Consider the following 20,386-nt stretch of genomic DNA (forward strand, 5'->3'; position numbering starts at 1 on the left):
GCGCAACCAAGAGGAAAGCTATGAAATGAAAAGAATAGACTATGGGGAATAATTTAATACATATTTGTGGAAAAAATATATCAAAATTAAATTTATATTCTGATGATGTTTAGGCCAGCAGAGAAGGCATTGCTGGCCCTGACGGCCCACCACTGGAATCAATAGATTACAAATCGTGTTGGTGAACACGAAATGCCATGAGACTGGGTTGTTATTTTAGAGATACACCCATTGCTCCGAAATACACACGCACACGCACAATAGGCGTGTTGAAAACCCCGCACACCCAAAACAAATCTCCCTTCCTCTGTCTTTTCTCCCCATCTCCTCCCCCTTTGGTGGGCGGGGCATCATTATGCCCCCTCAACTGTGCAGCAGCTTCACAAAGAGAAGAAGAAACACCATCCGGACGGCTTCTCCTTCATGTGAGTCCTCCTCGGTTGGTTCTTACCGGCGCTTTGTGCCGTTAAACCGGCTGCTTTTTCCCGTGTCAGTGTGTGTCTAAACCCGGGTACAGCCCCATGTGTGTGTGCGCGCGCGTGTGTGTGTGTGTGGCAGCGTGCCTGGTGTGTAACTTCGTCTGGAAAGTTTTCAGCAAACTTCATGCAGATTCAGCCGCTGTAGCTGCGGGCTGTTCCAAGGCTGCTTCACTCGTGTTTGATGCATTCTGTGTGTGTGAAAGAAAACGAGTGTGTGTCCGATAAGAAAAGAGAGAGTCAGGGAGGAGGAGGGGAGGTCAAGGGGGGACAAACTGTCTTCAGACTTTCTGTCTCTTAACAACTTCCTTTGATACTCTTATCATGCTCGCATAGTGTTCATACAGTGGGGCTGTGGTGACCTTTTAGTAATGTCGTTAGCTGGTAGCTTCTCTCATTGTAGGCCGACTTAATTATAGCGTGTATTACAGTTAACCGTTATAACCCGGGTTACACTTAGTGTCGACTACGCATCCTGTTCTAACTTTAAATTACTACTCCCCTCTTGTGATTCTTAAATTGGTGTGTAGGTTTTGTCGATCGATAGATTTGGTCATATTGAAAATCTGTAATGACAGAACAATAATATTCAACTTCTTGACAATCGATTATTCGTTAAATAATCTAAAGCAAACATTTAAGGAACATCTTTGTTCAGCTCTGAACTATGGAGATAACACATTATTATTATGGTTTGGGTTTCATTTAATGATAGCACCTTGAATATTTATTGGACACAAATGATTGATTTGTCAGTTGTTCCAATATCTGTACTATACTGTACTGTTCTGTACTAATACCTGAACTGTATCTTGTACAATTCTGTAGCTGGTAGCATAGGCCTACAGTAATTTTTGTAAATCTCGTAAAATTAACTTGTAATGCTAACAATTGCAGAACTTGCTGTTTTCAGCCTCTAAAACATGGAGATTTCCTGTTTTATGTAATTTATGTATATTATTTAATGTTGAACTGAAATGGATATTTTAACTAGCCTATTATGACATTCTAAAGAACAATGTATTAGTTTGTCTGTTTTTCTTCATGGTGAACTATATCTGATATATTTGTGTAGTATTTATCTTGTACAATTATTCTGCTGGTAGCATACAGTTATTTGTTTGTGGGTCTACTTTATTGTATACTAGCCTATCCCTCTAAATATCTGTTTTGCTTTTATCATATTGGAATGTAGTGTAACCTCCACCTTACCATATACATTCCTACAATATATTGTATAGTATTTAGTTATGACTTAATACCAGGCAGTGTCATCTCATAACATTACTGTAATATTTGTTGTTTCCATGATGGACCATTTCTATCATATTTAAAACATGTGTGAAAGGTAATTGGCCTGTTTCAATGTTAATGTACTACACTTTAATCTCTGATAATATTATTACAACAGTTTATCTAAAGTATTTCTGTACTGAGTCTGCAGTTCACATTTTAGTATGTTTTAAACACAACTGTACTCATCTCTGTTATTACCTCTTCAGTGTGAGAAAAAGTTTTTAGAGAGTACTTGTCCATGGACAAGTGAGTTTGGCAATTTACTTGTCCGAATACATTTTTCACTTGTCCAGAATGGACAAATATTGGGGCCACTGGAATCTTCTTCTTTGTCATCGTATTTTACATTTTTCCACGTTTTTTATGACACCGCTAACGTAAGTGAGCGGTAAGATTTGACTGCATCACACATAGGGTTGTGTATCGTTTGGATTTTAATGATTCCGGTTCTGCTTTTCGATTCCGGTTATTTTTGGTTCTCGATTCCGGTTCTTTGAGAGGGTAAATAAGTCCCATGACAAACTGGGAGAAAAATATATTTATGAAAACATTAAGTCAAATCTGTATTCCTATTTACAAATCACTTCATACTGTTTAATTTTTTACGGTTATTGAATACAATTATATAAAAATAATCTCTGCATTGTTTAGTTAGTTCCAAGTGGTGCAGTTTGAGAATGTACAATTGGCCCATTCTCCTCTGATGTTACACTGCAACCTGCCTGTGAGACAGAGTCCAACCACACATGTCCAACACATAGGACATAACCTAATAATAATAATACATTATATTTATACTAGCCTATAGGCCTAGCACTTTTCTACAACTCAAAGACGCTTGCACGCTTACACATGTCCTACAATACACATGCTGCAGCTGCCCAGCTGCGCACTGTTTGTAAAAGTAAATAAATAGTATTTTCATTTCAATAATGTACTTTCTATACCCTGCTTCATAAACAATACTGACATCCCTGTGCTCCTCCGAGTCTGGGGGTCCGGGGATGTGAGGACAGCGCGAGGACACAGACAGGGAGGCTGCTTCACTTCATAAAGGAAATGGTGGTCAATATTAACAACATAGGAGTTAAAACGCTTAATAACCTTCATTACGTGTTAAAGAAAGAACATAAGAAAGTTTGACAAAGATGAGGCTGTTAAACGGGCAGCGGATCCGCTGTGTGTAGAAAGAGAGATAGAGAGACGCTGAGCTGCACCGTGCAGCGATCAGCTAATACGGAGCATAGAGAGAGCTGCAGTCCGCGGGGCTCGGCCTCGCCTCCTGTCCTCACAACTCTTATTAATCCCGGTTCCGGACAATTGTTATTTGTTCCTACTCGGAACCGAGTTTTGCTTCCCAACCCTGGCACTGTACTACACTTCCTGCTCCGCCCCGCCCCCGTCTAACTGTACAGAAAGCGGCGAGAAGCATTTCCTTAGGAATCGACAAGCAGAACCGAAACTAACACTTCTAAACGAACAATGGCGGACACGGACAATTTGCGAATGAGTTCTGCCTTTTGTAAACTGAATGTATCAATAATTTGTCAATAAATCAGGGCAAAAAACGTCACTTGTCCGCCGGACAAGTCAATTGAAAGATCTACTTGTCCGATATTGTAAATAACACGTCCCGGACGGTGGGACGTGTACTTTTTCGCACACTGCCTTAAGTTGAACCCGTAATATTCCACTAGTAGACTGTAGTTATGCATTGAGGTTAAGTGAACTATTATTTTCTCTAACCGTTTCCTGCTATTACTTCATGTGTTGTGTTGGACTCTACTGTATTATTACATCTCATGATATCCGTGTTTTACCTATTCTAGTTTATCGTGTGGCTGATGTGCCACCCTCATTTCCCTGTACAGAGATTAACAAGATTTTTTATGATCTTACATTATCCCTATTACTACATTATTCTTCTTGCAGCCTGTAGTCAGTAAAACATCTCCGGAGATACTTTCTGTTTGTTGTCGCTGATTGTATTGCACACGTCAGTATTTTACCTCACTATTTCCTACGGAAACACTTAAGATAAGAACAAACTATTGATCGTCTGGAAGTAATTCAGCGTTAAAGCAGCACAAAAAACAGCAGTTTTACTAAATACCTTTTTATAGAGATTTGTAGAATATATATTTTCATTGCAAAACTTTATTTAACCAGGTGAATCCCATTGAGATCATCGATCTCTTTTTCAAGGGAGACCTGCATTCTGTGTATTCTGCACAACTACTCCAGTGTGAGAAAAAGTTTTTAGAGAGTACTTGTCCATGGACAAGTGAGTTTGGCAATGTACTTGTCCGAATACATTCTTCACTTGTCCAGAATGGACAAAAATTGGGGCCACTGGAATCTTCTTCTTCGTCATCGTATTTTACACTTTCCCACGGTTTTTACAACACCGCTAACGTAAGTGAGCGGTAAGATGTTACTGCATCACACATAGGGATGGGTATCGTTTGGATTTTAACGATTCCGGTTCTGCTTTTCGATTCCGGTTATTTTCGGTTCTCGATTCCGGTTCTTTGAGAGGGTAAATAAGTCCCATGACAAACTGGGAGAAAAATATATTTATGAAAACATTAAGTCAAATCTGTATTCCTATTTACAAATCACTTCATACTGTTGAATTTCTTACGGTTATTGAATACAATTATATAAAAATAATCTCTGCATTATTTAGTTAGTTCTAAGTGGTGCAGTTTAAGAATGTACAATTGGCCCAGTCTCCTCTGATGTTACACTGCAACCTGCCTGTGAGACAGAGTCCAACCACACATCTCCAACACATAGGCCTAATAATAATAATAATAATAATAATAATAATAATAATAATAAATTATTATTATCTCAAAAAGAGCGATGCTAACAAATAATCTAGGAAGTTTAACCACTTGGATTAAACCGGAGGTGACAAGTCTCGGTGTCATCCTGGACTCAGATTTGAACTTTAACGCCCATTTAAACAAAGTGACCAAAATAGCTTTCTTTCATCTCAGAAACATAGCGAAGTTAAGACCATTCATAAATCACAATGATGCAGAGAAGATAATTCATGCTTTTATATCTAGCCGACTGCAATGCACTATTCACTGGTCTCCCCAAGAAAGCTAGACTCCAGCTCATTCAAAACTCTGCAGCTAGACTACTGACGAATACCAAAAGGAGGGAACACGTTAGTCATGTCTCAGCTACTCTACACTGGCTTCCTGTAACTTTCAGAACTGATTTGAAGGTGCTTCTCCTTACATACAAAGCTCTAAATGGACAAGGACCCAGCTACATTGCTGACTCTCTAATAAACTACACACCCGCCAGAACACTGCGATCATCAGATGCAGGTCTATTAGAGGTCACCAGAAAGAGTCATAAGAAGATCGGTGATGCAGCCTTTGTAAACCACGTTACCCAACAATATTAGGGAAGCCAATACATTAGGCATTTTTAAAAGGCAGCTTAAAACCTATCTCTTTACCAAAGCATTTTTACACTATTATACTGCACTATTCCCTGTGATTGACATTGCACTATTTCTCTATGTTTTATTCCCCATGTTTTTATTTTTAATTATTTTATCCCACTTTTTGCTCTTGCTGCTTGTTTACACTGATTTGATGTCTTGTTTTTTACTGATGTAAAGCACTTTGAACTGCAATCCCCTGCATGAAAGGTGCTATACAAATAAAGTTATTATTATTATTATTATTATTATTATATTTATAGCCTATAGGCTTAGCGCTTTTCTACAACTCAAAGCGCATACACATGTCCTGCAATACACATGCTGCAGCTGCCCAGCTAATCACTGTTTGTAAAAGTAAATAAATAGTATTTTCATTTCAATAATGTACTTTCTATACCCTGCTTCATAAACAATACTAACATGACATCCCTGTGCTCCTCCGAGTCTGGGGGTCCGGGGATGTGAGGACAGCGCGAGGACAGACAGGGAGGCTGCTTCACTTCATAAAGGAAATGGCGGTCAATATTAACGACACAGGAGCTAAAACGCTTAATAACCTTCATTACGTGTTAGAAAGAACATAAGAAAGTTTGACAACGATGAGGCTGTTAAACGGGCAGCGGATCCGCTGTGTGTAGAAAGAGAGAGATAGAGAGACGCTGAGCTGCAACGTGCAGCGATCAGCTGATACGGAGCATAGAGAGAGAGAGCTGCGGTCCGCGGGGCTCCGCCTCCTGTCCTCACAACTCTTATTAATCCCGGTACCGGACAATTGTTATTTGTTCCTACTCGAAACCGAGTTTTGCTTCCCAACCCTGCCACTGTGCTACACTTCCCACCCCGCTCCGCCCCGCCCCCGTCTAACTGTACAGAAAACGGCGAGATGCATTTCCTTATGAATCGACAAGCAGAACCGAAACTAACATTTCTAAACGAACAATGGCGGACACAGACAATTTGCGAATGAGTTCTGCCTTTTGTAAACTGAATTTATCAATAATTTGTCAATAAATCGGGGCGAAAAACGTCACTTGTCCACCGGACAAGTCAATTAAAAGATCTACTTGTCCGATATTGTAAATAACACGTCCCGGACGGTGGGACGTGTACTTTTTCGCACACTGTACTCTATTGTCACAACTAGGGGTGCACCGAATGGGAAATTCTTGGCCGAAACCGATACCGAAAATAAGAAACAGTTGGCCGAAAACCGAATGCCGAAAGGCCGAAAATGATTAATAGAAATATATATATATATATATATAATGTATACATTTTTTACCAATGTTGTTCAGCTACCTGATTATGGAAATAGACATGATTATGGCAAAACATAACTTAAATAATAATCACTATTATGGGTCCATAAAACATTTATTCAGCACTTTTGAACATTTGTACATTTATTTTCTCTGTAGGATAATAACTACAACAAAGTGCATTCAGAACAAAGCCAAGGGGCTTTAAAACAGCATAAACATCTAGGCCAGTAGGCCTACAACAAAATAGTGTCAACAACAACAACAACAACAACAACAACAACAACAACAAATGCACCTATAAGTGCATGCATACAAATGTGCAAACTGGATAAATCCACATGAATGTAACTATAGTATTTACAAATGAAAGCTTATGATAAGCCTATGATAAGCCAGCCTTGTCTACTTATTAAGGAAACGTGGGAGGTTCTTTTTAATGAACAGTAGCTTCTCTGCTTTATCAGCCATGAGTCTGTTCCTCTTCTCATCAAGCACATGAGAGGCAGCGCTGAACAGTCTCTCGCTGTCAGTGCTTGTGCATGGAGCACTCAAATACTTGCGTGCCACCTTGGCCAGGTCAGGAAAGCGGTCTTGTTTGTTTCTCCAGTATCCAAGAGGGTTCTCGCTTCTGGGGATGGGTACTTCTGATGCCCCTTTCACACCAGCGCCTTTTCAGCGCCGTGCGGAGCTAGAGCCTGAAAAGCGCTGGGTTTTCCAGTTCACACCGGAGCTGCGCCGGCTCTTAGCTCCGGAATCCGCTTCATTTCCAGCTCCAAAAAATTGTCGGTCCAGAGGCAAGAGCTTTGGAGCTAAGAGGTGACGTCGCTTACGTCGAGGCGTGCAGGAAACTAAACCCACCTCCCATGGGTCGACTGTTATGCCTGCCTACAAGCAGTAGTGCCTATAAACACACTTTATAAAGTCAGGCAACACTAACCAGGCTTCGTGTGATTCTGTTTATTTGTGCCTTACTTTGACCATCCGTTCGCTGTTATCGATCATTGTGGAGAGAGGCAGACGTGTTGTTTTGTATTATTGCAGCTATCGGATGCAAGTAGTCAGTTTAGCTTCGGTTGCTATGCCAACATCACCCGTTTTATACCAGAGAAACTTTCTTAACAGCGTTGTGATACCAAACAGTGTCAATTCAGACTGACACACATTCACTTAGGCTAAGGGGAACTGGGGATATGCATCAGCTGCTTGTGTGAGTCGGACAGTGAATACTTTAGAGCGGCCGCTGCAGTGCGAGCTAACCGGGAGCTAACGGGAGAAGAAACTCCTGTGGAAGAGCAGCACTGCAGCGGTCGGTAAACACATTAATAAACAATTAACCACGGCACTCTGGAGAAAAGTATACGGTTGGAGAAGTCGTTATTCAATTTATTCTGGCTTCGTGTGATTAAAAGCAACACGATCATCGACCCGACGCAGTTGTTGTTGTGAGCTGCCGTTGGGGGGCAAATCAGCGATGTAAACGGTGACGTCATGACGCAGCAGAGGCAGCTCTGGGGCGCCAGTGGGCGGTGTGCACAGAGCGGGAGCTGAAAAGGGAAACTGGAGCTGAACCAGAAAAGCTCCCGCTCGGAGCTAGAAACTGAAAAGCGCTGGTGTGAAAGCCGCATGAGAGATAATCATCTAACTGTTGAGCGGTTGAGCTTGTCACCAGCCTGGCATTTGAGAGGTTTGAGAGAATAAGATTGTATTTAAAATAGGGACAGTGCATAATGAACATTTAGTCAAATGTATATTTACGCATGCCAGATCACTTGGCAGACAAATAAAATCATCTGACATGTCAAAAGAAATTACAACATTAAGAGCATATTACATAGCAGCACATACAGTACTAATAAATATCACATTCAGTAGCACATAGTACAGTAAGTAACCAAGTCAGAACAGAGTAGCCTACCTATTTGGGGTAGTATTCTCTTCCATGATCTCGTTGAACATATCAGACAACGAGGGTGGTTGCCCCCTGTCCTCCTCCTCCTCTGCTGTAGACAGACGAGCCCTTTTTTCTGTGGTCTGCGTCACGTCTCCTGTGCTGTGCGCAGCAGCCTCCTCTCGTGGGTTCTCCTTATCCAACACAGCCTGGATCATGTCTCGTGCGCTTTGCTTTTTCCCCGCATCAAAATAATTGTCTTTATATCGCGGGTCAAGTACAGTCGCGATACAGTACAGGGGATCAGAGTAGATATCAGCAAAACGTGTGTTGACAGACTCCAAGAGTGTACTTTTCATAGTTTTTACTCCACGGTCCGTTTCAACCTCTTTCCTTAGAAGACGCTTTAGAGCCGCTGTAGGAGCCAAAATGCTTGTTTTTGCCTTACTTATTATTTGTATTATTATCTTGTATTATTATCTTGTATTTCTGTTTGCATCGCGTTTCATTCTGGTTGTTTATCACTTCCGGCAATGGTCACGTGGGTGTGGTTTATTGGTATTTAGTCACCTGTTGGATGCCGGTTGGGAGGATATGATGTAGGAAGAGGGTGAATTTGCTCCGATACTTTCTGTTGACCGTCAGGTCTGGAGTCGTATATTGTTTGTTTTCGTCTTTATTAAACACCATGGACTACAAATGACTACGGACTCTTATATGGAACGCGTCACAGCAAAGAGCATCTTTTAGCCTCTCAGCAGCTAACTCATAGGGAGTTATTGCCGCTACAATTAGTCAACAGAAAACGATCGCCGCATCGAAGACGCGACGCAATGGACCGGATCCTAAGCAGACGAAGCCAGGACGTTCGGGATCACGGAGTTGGAACACTGAGACAGTTTCCCCCTCGGCGAAGTGGAAAGGAAAAGCCACAACTCACCGTGGCCGCAGGCGGAAACTGATTGACTGGAGCACATCACAGCCAGTTGAGGCGGTAGGCACAATTGCGTTCATTCTGTGTATGTTTTATTTTGGAACACAGTTTGGAAGTGCCGCCGTTAGTCCATTGGGGACTGTTATTTGGCCTGTTTTGTGCGTGCTGGTTATGCCGATATCGGCGAAGGTTTGGATTTCCGGAATTGTTTGTAACGTGCACAGCTGTGATCACTGATCAGGCACCGCGTCTGTGACAAGATTGACATTAGTGAACTGTTGTGTGCATATTGGAACATGCAAAATGAGTGACAACAACGAAAATGAGGATGGAGTGGACAGTGTGTTAAATATTGAAAACAGAACTAGCAAATGTACTTTTCATGGCTGAAGATCCAGAGGAAGCCTTTCAAGAACTGCACCTGCTTATATAAAAGCTCAGGCGGAAGTGGCCGCCCTGATGGTTTTACAAAATCTACTTCAAAAGAAACATGCTTTAGAAAAACAGGAACATGAGCTGAGGGGAAGAAGAGAACAACTGGACCTAGAAGGAGACATCGCCGCCACCATGGCTAAAATGAAGGTTCTTGCTGCATCAAAGAAATCCAGTGTTCCGAGTAGCTGCACTACAGGATCTGATGGCAAGCAGTCATATTTTGTAAATGAATTTAAGGAAAAGAAAACCCTTCATGTCAAAACAGATCCTTTTGTACCCCAGCCACAAGTTATATATACATCTGCACCAATCATTCCAGAGCACAGTGTAGCTAATCTAAAAACATCAACAATAACAACCAAGGACAGAGCTGACACTTAAATCACTTAAATCTACCATAACACTCGAGTCACAACCTCATCCAGTAGAAAGCAAATTTGCAACCATGAAAGCGGGACAAATTAAATACGACATAGAAACAAAGGAAACTAAGATGTACAGAAAAGAACCAGCCTCTTTGCATACAAGTGGCCTTACTGGGGCCGGTGAAGGGGACTGCAAACCCTCAGAGTCAGTGATGGGTGCCAGCAGGACGTCTGTAAGGACAGTGGATATGCTGTGGAAACATCAATTTAAGATGCACTATCCTGAAGGTGGCAGAGACATCCAGAGACTTTCCATGGGGAATCAGCGGTTCCGGGATCCAGTCTTAAAATCTGCCAAACTATTGGAAGGATCAATCACATTAGATTGGAAAAGGACAAGGAAAAAAGGACTTGTACTTGGGATTCAGATGAAGACAAATAGTGGCTTTCTGAACATACCCCTCAGCCAAGTACGCCTTTTTCATGTGGCAGAGAAACTTTTGCCATGTCTAAATAATTTAAAATGTTTGACCTTGCTCCTTGCCCCCTCCATACAGTGACTATTTTTGCACCCTGCACTCACAATACACACACAGCAGACTTGATTGCTTGTATATTGATATATGAATACTGGATTTAAAACATGATGATCTGCATATCATTAGAATATACAGTGCTTTATTGTAATTGGTTTTGAATAATTATTATAAATTGTTATATAATAATTAGGGGCCGGAATGTAGGAGCCAAAATGCTTGTTTTTGCCTTACTTATTATTTGTATTATTATCTTGTATTTCTGTTTGCATCGCGTTTCATTCTGGTTGTTTATCACTTCCGGCAATGGTCACGTGGGTGTGGTTTATTGGTATTTAGTCACCTGTTGGATGCCGGTTGGGAGGATATGATGTAGGAAGAGGGTGAATTTGCTCCGATACTTTCTGTTGACCGTCAGGTCTGGAGTCGTATATTGTTTGTTTTCGTCTTTATTAAACACCATGGACTACAAATGACTACGGACTCTTATATGGAACGCGTCACAGCAAAGAGCATCTTTTAGCCTCTCAGCAGCTAACTCATAGGGAGTTATTGCCGCTACAGCCGCATTTAAAGGGATGACGTCTGCCACCGATGCGTCAGATGAGCTAATCTCTCTAGTTAGCTGTTCGAATGGGGCAAGAATGGAGAGAATGTTCTCCATTAAGATCCACTGGTTTGGAGTGAATGATGCGGGGAGATCATGATCTGCGCTGTATGTAGCCAAGGTTCGCTTTTGAGCAAAGAGGCTTTCCAGCATATAATATGTACTGTTCCACCGTGTACTCACATCTTGTTGGAACCGTTTTGTTGTTACTCCAAGCTCATCTTGTATTGGCTCAATGCGAGAATAGGCCAGTTGAGAGTGTTTGAAGTGACCAACAATCTTTCTGCTTATGGCCAACAGATCTTTTACGCTGCGTTGAGCCAACACTCCCTCGTTCACAGCTAATTGCAGAGTGTGGGCCATGCAGCGTATTCCACTCAGATTGCATTCTTCTATAGCTTTAGTTATATTTCGTGCGTTATCAGTGACTATTGCGTGCACTTTAGGTCGGTCGATATGCCATGTGTCGAACATATTGGCGAATGTCAACGAGATGGACTGTGCTGTATGAGACCCCCTAAACTCTTGCGAATGCAGCAGAATCTTTTGCAGTTTAAAATCCTTGTCGATCCATTGTGCAGTTAGACTGAGCATACTGGTGATGCTTACGTCTGAGCTCCATATGTCTGTCGTGAAGCTGATGGCTGTAATATCTGTAGCCAAGAGCTCATGGATGTGATTAGCAACGACATTGTACAGTTCAGGTAAGCACACGTCTGCTAAGTGTCGTCTGCTAGGCAAGGAATAACGTGGCTCAATATGCTCAATAAGCCTACGAAATCCAACGTCCTGTACGACAGAAAACGGTTGATCGTCCATGGCGATGCATTCCATTAACTTCCGAGTAATGCCCTTTGCCTTAGGACCATCACTGGGAAACTTTTTAATCTTTTCAAAAAGGTCCGCCACAGAAGGAGTCGGGGTGCTGGGAAGGACTTTTTTTTTCTGTGCGCTGGTGATTTCATCATACTCCGTATATTGGTCCAGGTGTTTAGATTTCAGGTGATGGAGTAATCCCGAAGTGCTGAAAGTCTTTGAAGTTACACCCCCTCGAGAAATGTCAGCTGAACACGTTTTGCAAATCGCAATCCGCGACTCTTTATCTGATATTGTGAAGTATCTCCAAGCGGCAGACATGTTGACTGTGAGCCAGCCGTGAGCATGGTCCCTGCGTCGCCGCGTCTTTATTACGTTATCACAACAACACGTTAGGTTGCCTGTTCTGACATTCGGTGATATTTTTTCGGTGCTAAAACCCTTTCGGTCGAAAGCCGAAAGGGCCTTTTTAACCATTTTCGGCCGATAATTTTCGGTGGCCGAATTTTCGGTGCATCCCTAGTCACAACAGTGGTACTCTTACAATACCAGTTTATGTTTTATAAATCCAATATGATCTTAATCTAATAAGTGTTTAGTCTATAACATTTCAGAAAATAATGCATCCACACCCGTTTCTCTTTTTTTGGCCCAAAACTTAAAGGTGGGGTAGGTAATTTTGGAGAAACCAGCTCGAGTGTGCTAGAATTTGAAATATACAGCCAGAAACAATCTGCCACTTCCTTACAGAGCCCCTCCTCCAACACACACGAACGCGCACATGACCAATGAGGGCACGAGATAAGTTTGTGCACAGATGGAAGGCTGACAGGCAGGTAGGCCATCCAGTTACTTTAGCCAGGCCGGCTAAAATGATTGGTTGTGCTTTTTACAGCGCTACGGCTTCCACAGATGACATTTTTTTATGGATTTTTTGTCAAAGCACTTCAGATATTCATTGCTATCGGGATGTTAAGAGCATTCCATGGAATATAACAAAAAGTGTATCTCGAGCCGGTTCTCAAACGTACCTACCCCACCTTTAAGGATATTAAGTTTATTATGATATAAAAAAGAGAAAAGCAGGACATCTCCTTATCTGCAATTTATTTTCATCAAAAGTCAGTTTTACAGTTCATTATTTATAGAATTAGAAGGGGATTATTTTCTAGTGTTGTAGCTCTAAAATGTTTGAACACATACCTTGTTCTGTATATACTCACTTTACTGTATTCTACAATAATCATATTCGCATAGTATTTCTATAATATTCAGATTTATTTAACGTTTTTTTTTTTTTTTAATCCCTGTAGTCTGTAAGTATTAATATTCTTAAACTGTTTGTATAGAATTACCTTAGATCAAACTGTTAAGCTCCTCGTAAAGAGACACAAAACTTGAACCCGCTATGCAAGAACACTGGGACGGAGACTTAGGTGAAGTGTCAAAAAGACTGGATTTAATAAGTCCACAAAAACCAGGCAGGGGACAAAGCAAACTCTGAACAGAGTGGGGAGAACGTGGAGCAGGGCTGAGACGGAGGTTGGGCTGGACGTGGCAGGCAGGAAGAGATACCGCAATTCCTCACACAAACAGAGTTAGCATTTGTCTCATAATACTCCTACTACTATACTATAATAGTTTCTGGAACATTGTGTCCTTTTCCCCCTAGTACTTCACTGTATTCTCCCATTGTAATCCTGTAATATATCTGTAGTTTCTCGTGGATCTCGAACTTGTTGACCCTATTTTCTTCTTTTGTAGTGTTCAGATTTGTTTCCTGTATTATTTCTTCCAAATAATGCAACAAACATAATTGAATTCATTTAGTATCTTATGCTTTTATCTAACTGTTGCTTCTAATATACACATACAATGACATTTTGCTTATTTTTGAATGTCGTGTAATATTCATGAGGAAGTTTTAAGTGTTTATTTTTCTTCAATGATGAATTCAGTCTTACATGATGTGTGACTCTTTATGATATTTAGCTTGATGTGACGACTGCACACACGGAGAGCACACACGGAGAGCACACACGGAGAACAAACACGGAGAACAAACACGGAGAACACACACGGAGAACAAACACGGAGAACACACACGGAGAACACACACGGAGAACACACACGGAGAACACACACACAAACACGGGATTACAAGCAAAGCAACAGTATGGTGTAAACGGTAATATCGTGTGGTGAATATGAAAAGAAGCAAGTAAATGGAAACCAGTAAAACGGAAATAAATGGACTGTTTCAAACTGGAAACTTTGTTTCTGACCTTTATTCGGCAGCAAACTTGTGTGCGTCAATTACACCCACCAAGCGGATCCTCAGAGGCTTAAAGCGTTGGCTTAGCCTCTTCAAATAGTCAAGTTTATACATAACATAATTATAGAGAGACATGCTGGGAGGCCGGCAAACCTTCTGCTCTGTATTTGGAGAGATGTAATTATAGAGGCCTGATTCTAAATCTGACCTGCAGATTGTCACATACTTGAGCACGTTTTTCTAAAGCTCACAATCCCAGATGACTTACCATATGACTGGTTTAAAGGGAATGGAAAAGTCCACAATAAAAATGTTTTTTAAGAGGGAAAAAAGTAAGAGCAGCAGAGGAGGAGTCCTAAGGCGGGGAAATGGGTGACGTCTTTACAGAATAGACAGCTGGACCACACAAATAATTATTACATGAAAGGTACAATAAAGTAGTACAAATATATGTAATATATTACAGTGTCTCAGACAGAGCGTTGAGTCTGTCTGTGAGTCAGGATTGTACCGGGAAGTGAGTGTGTTTCTCAGCAGCATATGAGCTCACTTTTCAAGGAATGGTGTGTGTGTTACACGTGTGACTTTTTTCCTCCGGTTTAAATAGGATTTTCCATCCTGCTTCTGGTCAGTGACACTTGACACAAAAATAACAATGTCCTGTACCGTTTCTGCCGTCTTTGTGGAAACTGAAACACACATGCAGAGTATTCAGTCTCAAGTCTAAAAAGAAGGATGGTGGATTTTACTTTTATGTCTTCCAAATGTAGAGTTCATTGTTGGATAGGGTTGAGCAGTCGCCATAAGATACATCTGAGTTTTCTTTACACCAATCCATCTCTCCCTTATAACATATAAGTGATTGTTCCTGAGCTCTTGTCCCCGTGTATGCTATACAGACTGTACTGCCCCTTGAGAAATATACTTAATAAATTCCAAAAAACTTAGCATAAACAGTATTTTCAGTTTTTTATTTAAGATATGCAAATAGTATGTTGGTTTTGCTGGTGATATTTTGGGGTGCTCTTTGGTTTCATTGCATATTTTAGCATTTAAAATATCCTTTAACCATAAAACATAACTTACATAACTCAATATCACCCCAATAAAATAAAAATAATAAAACTTCACATATAGAACATCATAATCGTCATTAAGGAGGTCAACTGCAGGTCGTTTTCATTTCATTTGAACTAATAGCAAATGTCCCTTTTTAAGTATAAAATAGGGAGGGAGACATTTGAGTTTTTTTTAAATAAAATACCAAACAATTGAAGTATCTTATCAGGCAATGCGACTAGTCAATTCAAGTCAACTTTATTTATGAAATACAAATTGACTTCCATTGGCTCGCAACATAGCAACGCTATCAGTTTGTTGTTCCACCCCTTTGGTTTTACAGTGAAATATGTCAGCAACTGTTTTCCATCACATGTACCGAAACTAATGTTCCCCAGAGGATGAATCCTAATTATTGGGGTGATAGCCTGTTGATGAAGGAGGCTTCTTTTATTAGATTATTCCTCTCTGCCTACTTTATTAACACATTTTGAAAAAATGTAATGAAGATTTACTATTCTACGAAGTAATAGTAATGTAAATTATCTTATATGGTGAAAGCATATTAAAAACGCTTAAATAATGCAATAAAACATATCTTGACATATCTCAAACTAAATATAACTTTGCTAGATAATGCTTTATTGCAGGGCTGTTTAATTAAACTGTGTTTATTATAACAATGTGTACCTAATAATAGTAAACTGTGCACTAAGCGTATCTTTTTCAGGACATACTGTAAACCGTAACATGATGTTGGACCAGCTGAATACACTTCAGAAATGTTTTAGATGTGACGACCCCTCCACACCACGTGGGGTGCCTCTGTTTGTGTGTGTGGGTTGTGTGTGTGGTTTGTGGGTGTTCACAGGTTCTGGTGCTGATGAGGCGCACCTGTGGGAGGATACCTGCCTGATGAGCTACACCTGTTGAAACAGGATATAGGAGGAGCCCAGCCGGTTACGTCGCTCTCACTATTCACTCTCACTCTCTCTGCGCCAGCCTCAGGAACTTGTTGCTGGAGTTTATTTAGTTGTTGTGTTTCAAAGAATAAACTATATATTCTTACTAGTGATGGTGAGATGAAGCCTTATGAAGCTTTGAAGCTTTCCAGCCAATTGGTTCGCAAAAGGGTTCATCTTGTGAGGCTTCATCATGGGCTTCATTTGAACACAAACCCCCTGTTGGTCAAAGTGTGTAAAACAGGCAGATTGGACATCTCAACAGTGTGCTCTATCTCATACAGAGTTCCCATTGAGTAAAGCCTTAGAATACCTCTAAATAACGAACATTAAATCATATGTTCATGTTAACAATATTGTATTTATTCCAGTTTAATGATTGTGATTGAAAAGCCTAAGGAGGCTGGTAAACATTGCAAAGAGGGATTTGTATTCCTTAATAATATTCGTAAACGTAACCATGTTGTAGCCTGAGAAAGGCAAAACCATATCAAAGAATACATTTATTAACTACATTATCTCATTTAGCTGTAACTTTTATAAACAAAAAAAAGTACGTATTGTTCAGTCGTTGAACCAGGGACCCTGCGGTCGTGAGTCAACTGCTTTCCAGCTGAGCCACAGCGCACACACTAAAGCTCCCTGAAAACATAGCAACATATTTATTCCAGTATTTATTCATTTATTTATTCATGTTTTTATTCCTACATGTATTTATGCATGTATCTATTTATACTTATGACATGTTCCGACCTCTATATAAGTGAGGGTCTGAGCTCTCTTGATTCCATCGTGTCACCGGGCCCGGGTGCAGGAGGGGTAATATGGTTCTTATTATACATCCATGGGTATTATGAGCGTTGTGGTTCAACGGTTCAACCGATCTGAATCGCTTCCTGAAGCAGTCACGTGGTATCGACAGGCAGCGAGGCTTCGTTTGTCATCGATGACGTCACTGGCTCAAAACGATACAAGCCTCGATTCAGGCTTCACAAAAAGCTTCGTTGATTACTCGACACACGCTCCGAAGCCTCGGTGCAATACGTAACATCACTAATTCTTACCTCTCGTCTCGCCTCCCTGCTTTATGTTACAGCCCACGAGCCGGGTTGTAACATAGACGTAATCATTACATCCGGTACAAAATTCTATTGAAATTGGAATATTGACTATCTCAGTCTACAAATCATATTCTACAGACGAGACCAGAGACCCAGAGCGCGTCTCCCCGTTACCTGCAGAAGGAAGCCATGCACGCAACGCAACCCTGCTCTCTAACTCCTGTCGACTTGCTGCTACTTTTCCTCCAATTATTTAAATGTGTTCAAACCACATCATGTAAGTTGCGCTGACAGGTGAAAGAGGTCCACACACTGCTTCCCCGCAGCGAAGCTCCTCCTGTTGACAGTTCTCGAGCGTCGAGCTCCCTGATAACTTTCACATATTTGTCAATGATAATGAGAATAATGATGCAAAAATTATGAATGCCTTCAATATTGTGAATCAAAGCACAATTAAAATATCAGTAAAAAAAAAAAATGACCTTTTTCCAAATTGTTGAGCTCTTGTTCCTCAATTCAGTTTCTAACTACTTTTATTTTTCTAGCTGTTAAGTTTGACTGTCCTGTTTCTGCTTCAAGACTGGTCAAACGTGTTTAACCTATCTCTGTTTGTGTTTAACACATCGGCGTGTGCCAAGTGTGTCGGTATGTCCAGACACCCAGGAAGAGATTTATGTTCGTCATGAATCTTCAGTGACTTTTAGCTGAAGCATTAGCGTGAGGCGTTGTTGCTCTTTTTCTTGAATTGTTGTTCAGCTGCACATTTTCTGACAGCGGTGACTTCCCCAGAAGACTTTGAGTTGATTTTTATCGGGACTTGGAAACTTTTCTGTAATTACTTCCTTCATGGCTTATGGCGGAAATGTTTAGCACACTCTTAATAACAGATACTGTAGATAAAGGTGCTTCATGTTTGCGTTGGTGCTTCAGGACACTTAAAGGAATGGTCCACTCATTAGATAATTATTCCAAACTTCAGTATTTAGTGAAACATTATGTTTAAATCATATCCTGAAGAAATCAGCGATATTCCCCGGTAAATAATGATTTTATAGCTCTTTTTTATCAAAACCTGTATTTGAGTTCGGACTCGTCAGCAGAGGAACAAGTTTTGACCAATGTGAAGAGATTGGATGGGGAATTCAGCCATACATATCAGTATGACAATACGACACCCTCTGTCCTTAGACCCTCACATCGTACAAGGAAAAACTTCTGGAGAAAACCCACAGTTTAAAGGGAACATGGGAGAAACCTCAGGGAGAGCAACAGAGGAGGGATCCCTCTCCCAGGACGGACAGACGTGCAATAGATGCCGTGTGTAAATTGAAAAGATAATACATTTGCAACATAGGTAGTCCAAATGTTTGGAAATGCATGTGTGTATAATAGGAAAATGATATAAGATACTATATGTATGCATGTAGTACCACCCTTGCTAGCGATTCCCTCTCTAGTTTAGCATACTCAGCTTCGTTGTCCCTGGCCATAGAATCACGATTTTATGGGGCCGGAAAAACTGGGGGGAAATACACACTAGCCGGTACTACGCTATATGGAAAGGCCACCAAAAACTGGCCTGGACGCTAAAGGACGTTAAAACGGGGCTAGCCGCTGCAATGGAAATGCGCTATAACATACCTTATTCTTACTCCGAGCACTACTTCTGCTCCTCCGTCGCTTCACACTTGCAGAGGGCGATTTCTCAACTGGCCGAACTGGTGTCCTGGTCGGTGATGACACCAGAAAGACCGATGGTACTGCATCTCCATTAAGTAATGGTTGTTCCATAAATCCCATGTTATGTTTCATCATACTCTCAGAGTAGTCGTCCGGAAATTTGAAATGTTCGCTGCATACATGAGCCTGTGAATCTTTCGGTTCGGGCCGGCCACATTTCGCTAGCCACTGCCTCCGAATGTACTTCTTACGCTTACCTTTTGGCAACAGATGGAACCGAGCATTCCGTGGATTGTTCCTATCAGAATTGTGGTAATATTTCGCGATACAGTGAGGCATATTTGAAGAGAGAAACTACAGTAAATAACATGGAGATCAACGTGTCTTCGAAAACCAAACGCATGGTTTACGTCACGTCCGGAAAATGGCGGCGCCCACAGTGTTGATGTTATTTCGGTATATAATCAGTTTAAAATCACTGATAATGTCATCGGATAAAAAAAAAAAAAAGCCTGGCAGAGACTGGTCTGTTTTATCGGATGATAATTATTTAAAAATGAGTGTCATGAGCATACCATTCCTTTAAGTCTTTGCTTTTGTTCCAACACATTGAATTAAATGAAATGTTGATGTTAAACCACTTGCTCAGTAAAGCTTGGTATAATTGAATACTGATCCAATTAGTAGTTCTGTAATAATTCAGGAGTTTTAGTTTGAACACCAAAACAATAATTATTTCAATCCCTTACTTTTATATCGAGGAAAAGAAGCTAACGTTTTCAAATGTTAAACGTTGTTTAAACACAAGCAGCTGTACGAGCACTTCCAACTAAATGAAGTACAGTCTAACACTGTATGATGTTTTTTATCAGGATGTATCTGGTCGAATAATAAATCAACAGGATTATGAATCTGACCAGAAATCTGATGTTAACATTCAGTATTTGTATAGTATACTGTAGATCAGGGGTCACCAACCTTTTTTAGGATGAGGTCGGGGGCTACTTTTACTCCTCTTTTTTTTTGTTTTTTGCAGTGTATATATTTAGTACATTTTAACATTATTATTTGCTTACCTTTAACCTTTGTGTGCTGTTTGGGTCTGTGGGACCCGTTTTCAGTGTTTACTAAAAGAACATGTATGCAATTTAATTATTTTAACCTGCTTTATTTGGGGGGTGGACCTCACTTCCTCTAGGGGGGTCCGGGGGCATGCTCCCCCGGGAAGATTTTTTTTTTTTTTTTTAAATGTTGAAGTGAAATGC

General features: G+C 40.7%; 1 protein-coding gene across 1 annotated transcript in view; it reads left to right on the top strand.

The window, feature by feature from the left end:
* Positions 1–341: 341 nt before the first annotated feature.
* Positions 342–20,386, top strand: part of st3gal8 (ST3 beta-galactoside alpha-2,3-sialyltransferase 8) — a 46,660-nt gene continuing 26,615 nt past the window's right edge. Inside the window, exon 1 of the mRNA XM_034082909.2 lies at positions 342–425. The gene's annotated coding sequence lies outside the window, so the exon portion shown is untranslated. The remainder of the gene's footprint in view (positions 426–20,386) is intronic.

Source organism: Pseudochaenichthys georgianus, chromosome 5 (genome assembly GCF_902827115.2).
Source record: "Pseudochaenichthys georgianus chromosome 5, fPseGeo1.2, whole genome shotgun sequence".
NCBI classification, from domain to species: domain Eukaryota; kingdom Metazoa; phylum Chordata; class Actinopteri; order Perciformes; family Channichthyidae; genus Pseudochaenichthys; species Pseudochaenichthys georgianus.